General features: G+C 42.7%; 1 long non-coding RNA gene across 1 annotated transcript in view; it reads right to left on the reverse strand.

The window, feature by feature from the left end:
* The window catches only part of LOC133558782 (uncharacterized), a 68,547-nt gene extending 62,778 nt beyond the window's left edge, over nt 1-5,769 (reverse strand). Inside the window, exon 1 of the long non-coding RNA XR_009807991.1 lies at nt 5,409-5,769. This is a non-coding gene — a long non-coding RNA (uncharacterized LOC133558782). The remainder of the gene's footprint in view (nt 1-5,408) is intronic.
* Nucleotides 5,770-6,000: the final 231 nt, after the last annotated feature.

Below are 6,000 nucleotides of genomic sequence, written 5' to 3' on the forward strand. Positions count from 1 at the left end.
TCTTAAGGGTTACAGCTGCAAAATTAGCAAAGAAAAAATAGCTTGAAAGGTTAGCATTCTGGAATGCGAATATTTTTTCCTCACCGTTATTTTTCACCAATGACAATCAGCCAATTATAATGCTTTTAAAACAGGCGGCTGTGTGGCCTGCTTTAAGGTCCTTCCACCCTCATTGGGGTCCTTCAGGCATTTGAGGGGCTGTCACGCGAAAACGAAATTGAAGAAGAAATTTGGTGTGACAGCGGTTGTATTTATGTGGCTCACCTTCGACAGCGTCTTCTCCCCATCATCTTTGTTGTAGCAGTGTAGCGTGCAAGGAGGGGAGTGGAAAAAGTGTCAAAAGATGGCGCTAACTGTTTTAATGACATTCAGACTTTACTTAAATCAATAACGGAGCAGCATCTTCTCATCCGTGGCTCACTAGTGCAACAACACCGGAAATGTGTCCTGCGAAAAGCCGTCCGACCGGAGCTCTAATAACTAAAGTTCCGTGGGTGAATAATGTAAACTCACTACACTGGTAGTTTTTAGCGCTTCCATACCGAGATATAAGTAAGAACTTTACACTACCTTTTATTAGAAAAGGCAACAGCGGAGGATGAATGTCCCATAACAAGAAGATAGAGAAAAAGAAGAAGCAAATCGACGACGTTATCGACACGGACTACAGTGGCGGACATGCGCAAATTTTCAGGACTAATGCAGATGCCAAATACACATCAGCAGGTACCAGAAGGTAAGTCAAGTTGGTTTTGCATAACATTTGGAAACAAAACGCCAGATAATGTCTGCTATTGGGTGCCATTTTGCGGTCCTCAGTCACAAACCATAGTAATATCCCTGACTACAGTAGCCGTAATGGGCCGACAATCCATTAAGCGGTGCAGCTTCAAAGTCCATCCATCCATTTCTACCGCTTATTCCCTTTGGGGTCGAGGGGGGCACTGGTGCCTATCTCAGCTACAATCAGGCGGAAGGCGGTGTACACCCTGGACAAGTCGCCACCTCATCACAGGGCCAACACAAAGTCATACTAAAACATTTTGACAGCTTTTTGAGTGCCGTGTGTAATGTTCTTTATTTTCAATGGAACATTTAAAGTTTTGGTGTAGTTTACTGGTGTCATATTGCAGTCTGCACGTATCTCTTATATGTGACTACCATCTACTGGTCACACTTATCATTACACCATGTAACCAAATGAAATTGCTTCGAGGTCGGTAAGCACAACCAAAAAATACTGTACATTAGGCGAACCGGGTTATAAGACGAACTTTCGGTTTTTGAGAAAATGAAAGGATTTTAAAAGTTTGCCTTATCGTCAGAAAAATACAGTAATCATTCTATCTGAAAACTGATCTGAAATTTTGTTTGCGTGCAAACAGCATTTAGGGTTTCCTCATGCTTACCACTCCTTCACAAGCTTTTGTACATTTCGTGTGTGACATTATTTCATAAAACAACGCTGCATTACTGCAACTTGTCTAACTTTCTAGATTTTTCTGTAAATGTTCTATTTCAAAAGTCTTCAACTTTCATCACTTTAGACTCCTACAATTTGTTTTCAAATGTCTAAACAACCTCGCGCCAACATATCTCTCCGACATATTCCCCCACCCCCCGATCCTTAAGATCAGCTGCTGATGACGGTCCCTGACACAAGGCTGAAGCTTAGAGGTGACAGAGCTTTCGCCGCTGCTGCTCCAAAGCTCTAGAACAGTGGTCCCCAAACTACGGCCGGCGGGCCAGATCCGGCCCGCCAGCGTTCGAGATCTGGCCCGCGGGAAGTCCCAAGTTTTTTTTTTTGTTTTTTTTTTAATCTGTCCTTTCTAATCCATTTCTACCGTTTGTTGCTTGTTACTCTCAGAGTCTACTAGCCGCTCAGGCAAATCGTATTGTCTAAATATGCATTTTCCAATCGATGATGGGATATCATATACATATATATATATATATATATATATATATATATATATATATATATATATATATATATATATATACACACATAACTTTGAAAGCATTTGATGTATCGGTATGTGGGAAAACTATGTACAATGTCCTAGCATGAGTGTAAGAATCACTATAAGCAGATGGTGTTTACAAAGTATACTAAAGAACTGTTGAAGCAAAGTGACTGATATTACTGTTATGTAATCATTATGGGAGTGGGATAGACTATTAATAAATTCCTCTTTACACTATACTTCTGAATTATTGTCACTTCTTATCTCTTGATAATATTGCTTTTTTATCGATTTTTTTGTTTTTGTTGAAGCTCTGCTTCCTCCTACGCCTTTTGGACAGTGGATCACTTGAGCTAAATGTGTGCTTGTGAATTTTTGACATGGTCCCAATAAATCAAATTAGATTAAAAAAGAAACAAACGCTTTGTTTTGTTAATGCTCATTTAAATGCCAGTGTTACAGACCATAATAGAAGTGAGTCACTCACATGTCTTTCTGCTCGCCTTAGTTAAGTTTTACCGTTTTTACCAGTCACATTCTCAATTGAGGCAAGAGGAAAGTGGCATCATGGTTTCAAAAGTTTGGTGGATTGATCGCCTGGTTGAGATGCTAAAGTGCACTCTAAATAAGGGTTTGGATCACAGTCTGTAGTTGCAGGTCGTGTCATTCATCTAATGCATTGGTGTCAGCCCGCAGACCGGTCCCATCTGTCAGGTCTCAGCACCACTATGGCTAATGGATCCGCACTTTATCACAGTCAGTCTCCATGTAAAGCAGTCCCACTGGAAACCCACCCACCTTTCCCTCTTCCTTCATACGGCCTTGATGAGATCCAGACTTGGAGTGTAAGCATATTAAAGTGGCCCAACAGTGTCAGCGGGAGAGCTAAATTGAAGGTAGTGAAATCTTTTGAACCTCTGTTACATTACAAAAGTTCTAAACACATCCAGCTGGGTCCAAAGTTCAGGGAAGACATAAAAGCCCTTTTGCATGTTACCTTGGAGGATGATAATAGGCGAGCAGCACTAAAACTACTGAGACAGTCCACAATCAAAGGGACCAGAGGAAGGACTCCCCACCTTACAGAGGCTGCTAATAGCCTATGTGTGCCACACACACCTGATATGACAGTCGGTGTATCTCCTGTAAGAGAGGGACTTTTTTGGGTGCCGGTGAAACTCCATTATCTTTGGGTGCCGGTGAAACTCCATTATCTTTGGGTTAATTAGAATACAAAAGACTAGACGACCAGTAATTGCAGCGTACTAGGTCACCCTTTAAACAAAGTGATGGTTGGCTGCTTGTATGCATGACTTTGTGAGTGCCAGACTCCAGAGCAGACTTGTTTTAAAATCTAACGGAGTGCTGACATAGACAATAATTGAGATTCTGGCAACATTGGAGAGGAGTCACAATGTAACGAATGTGTATGTACTCCTCCAGTTATGTGTTGGCTGTAAGGACTCCCCTGCGGTATTTCAACCACACAGACGATAAATACGAGCTTGCGGCGAGGCCGTGGTGCCCCAGGAATGCTCACATGTGGCTGGGTGGCTCTCACCACCATTAACGAGGGAGTTAGGCGGCTTTTGGTCAGCAGGATTCCTGGTGTGGGAGAACTACATGACGCTGTGGTTGCCTATGCCAGTTTCCTTTTTGGCACAAGACTCTAGCTGAAGTGTGTTATTTGTTTACTCCACACACTCAAAAAAAGCAACCAATCACACTATTGTTTACGCGCTGACAGATCTCACTGAGGCACAAATATGCGCTTATATAGCAGCATCTGAAAAAAACACGGAATGACACAGACAGTTACGGTTCCCAGATAAATTACAACTGTGCGAATGTCTTTGACTATTTATTTATACAACGATAAAACAGCCAAAGTTAACTCTGAAACAGCGATCTTGGCTTAAAGCGAAGGATTTGGAAATTAAAAGAACAAGCATGGAAGTTTAGGAATTTGAGTCGGATGCCAAACAAAATATGAGATAAGATGAGTGTAGCTGGACTTGAAGTTTATTGACTGACGTAAACTTCAAGTAGTTACAGTTTACTCATAATGTGCAAAGACTGATGCTTAATGCAACAATTTGCTGATTATTTTCACTTTGTCTACTTTTAAATAACCAAACAGGATCTTATTTCTATTTCTTTAAAACCAAAACAGGACCAGATACTGTCCATCTAAATCCTTAAGAATACAGCCATAGAAAGCAACTTGTTAATCAGTGGATGGTCAACAGATGTATAACAAATAGTAACGCTTAAAAACTTTCGACAATCCTTCAAACTTGGTCGGGACCGTTTGACAAAGTTTCTGTTCCAACGGTGAACAAAGGTCCATAAAAGAATGGTTGGAAAGCTTTTCCAATTTTTTTGTCTAGAAAGTTTAAGACCCTCAAATAAAAGCAGAAGAACAACACAAGATGTGATTGATGGTGTGTTAGTAATAATCTGTTATTTTAATAACGCTCCAATCAAATACTATGCCAGATTATTGATGTGGATCTATTAGTCATAAAGGGATGGGAGTCGATGGTCTCACAATAATGGTTGTTCTGTATCACGAACCGTTGAAGGCTGGCAAGAATATCATGCCGACTGGAATGTCAAAGTATTTCACAGTAATTCAGAAGAATAACAAGAACAGTCACCAAAGTGATTTAATCCAGCCACTTGTGCTGAAGTCGAGCCATTAAAATCTCAAGCAAACGTCAATAGTTTTTGGAAGGAGTGCATGTAAATCTTCTGACCATGAAACAGTCTCCTTCCACACATCCGTCACTGGAGACTAATCTGTTGTCTCCCATAACTTCGTGGCTGACAAGGGTCATTGGCCTGAGGCCCCATCAGAGACTCCATCCCCTCCGTGGACAGATGTAGTGGCATAAGGGGGGCCCGGATGCCCTCTCTCCGCCATGCTGACCTCTCCCTCTCTTCCAGAGTCTGAGAAAGGGTCTGGAGGTTGAGGAGGTCCTGGGGACTGGACACATTGCAGCATTAATTAGACACTCAGTTACTACTGAGCCTAATGTTTGGCCTTCCGCCCTTCTTGGGGTTAACTCCTTCCTAACAGGCAGAGAAAGTAATGGGTCCTTTGTGGCTCATATGCCCTCAGACAGCTCTGCTATGTCTTAAATGCCTCATTCCCACGTTGCCGTACATTCGGACCACGCGCACGCAAGTAGAAGATAGCGAGAGGTGTGATGTGGAAGGGCGACAGGCAGGGACACTCCATCTCATCAAAGACTTTTTGCAGGTCATTTTGTGCAAACAGAAGGGATCTTTTTGGCGCGTTATCTATCATCGCCTGACATCCTTGCCGCACCCGACAATGGGATTGGTCGAGAAGAAAGGGAGCATGCGGCGACAGGATATCCCTGTGGTTTGACAGCAGAACAAACACAGTGGAGAGAATGAGAGAAGGAAGCCTACCTTTGTCAAACTCAAGGTGGGCTGTTTGTAGATGTCCTTCAATGTGTAATAGATTACTTCCCCGAACTTTTGCTAGGTCTTGTCTCCAAAGCGCTCTTGGCAAGCACTGTAATCAGAAGTGTCTCTGCCAATTGCTTAAGTAATGGTACTCGGTCGACAGCAGTAATCTGATAGGAGAGGACTCGGCATATCAAGACTCTTGTTTCGGTTGATTAATTCACAGTCGACAGGATCTGTGAGATAGAAAGGCGAGCGCCGCATGAGATCATGACCCTGGATTTCTAAACAATAACCATCTGCGGTGATCTGTGTCGAGCTCTCGGTTTTCCTCTCTCACTTCCTCTTGGTCTTCCTCCCTTCTCTTCCTTCCGATAATGTATTATGACCCACACACACCTGCAGCCTCCCCTGCTTGCATATACACAGCCTGCCATGTACCGAAAATATGTCACGACATGTACGCTGTTGAAAATAGAATACGTGTGCCTGAGGGGCATATCACACCAACACCTGTGCTAAAGCTGAGCTTCCCTGACTTGGCTTGAAAGAAGCCATAATGAGCACATGAGGGGGGTCCTTACGTGCCTTTCCT

The sequence above is a fragment of the Nerophis ophidion genome, linkage group LG09 (genome assembly GCF_033978795.1).
Source record: "Nerophis ophidion isolate RoL-2023_Sa linkage group LG09, RoL_Noph_v1.0, whole genome shotgun sequence".
Taxonomy (NCBI): Eukaryota; Metazoa; Chordata; class Actinopteri; order Syngnathiformes; family Syngnathidae; genus Nerophis; species Nerophis ophidion.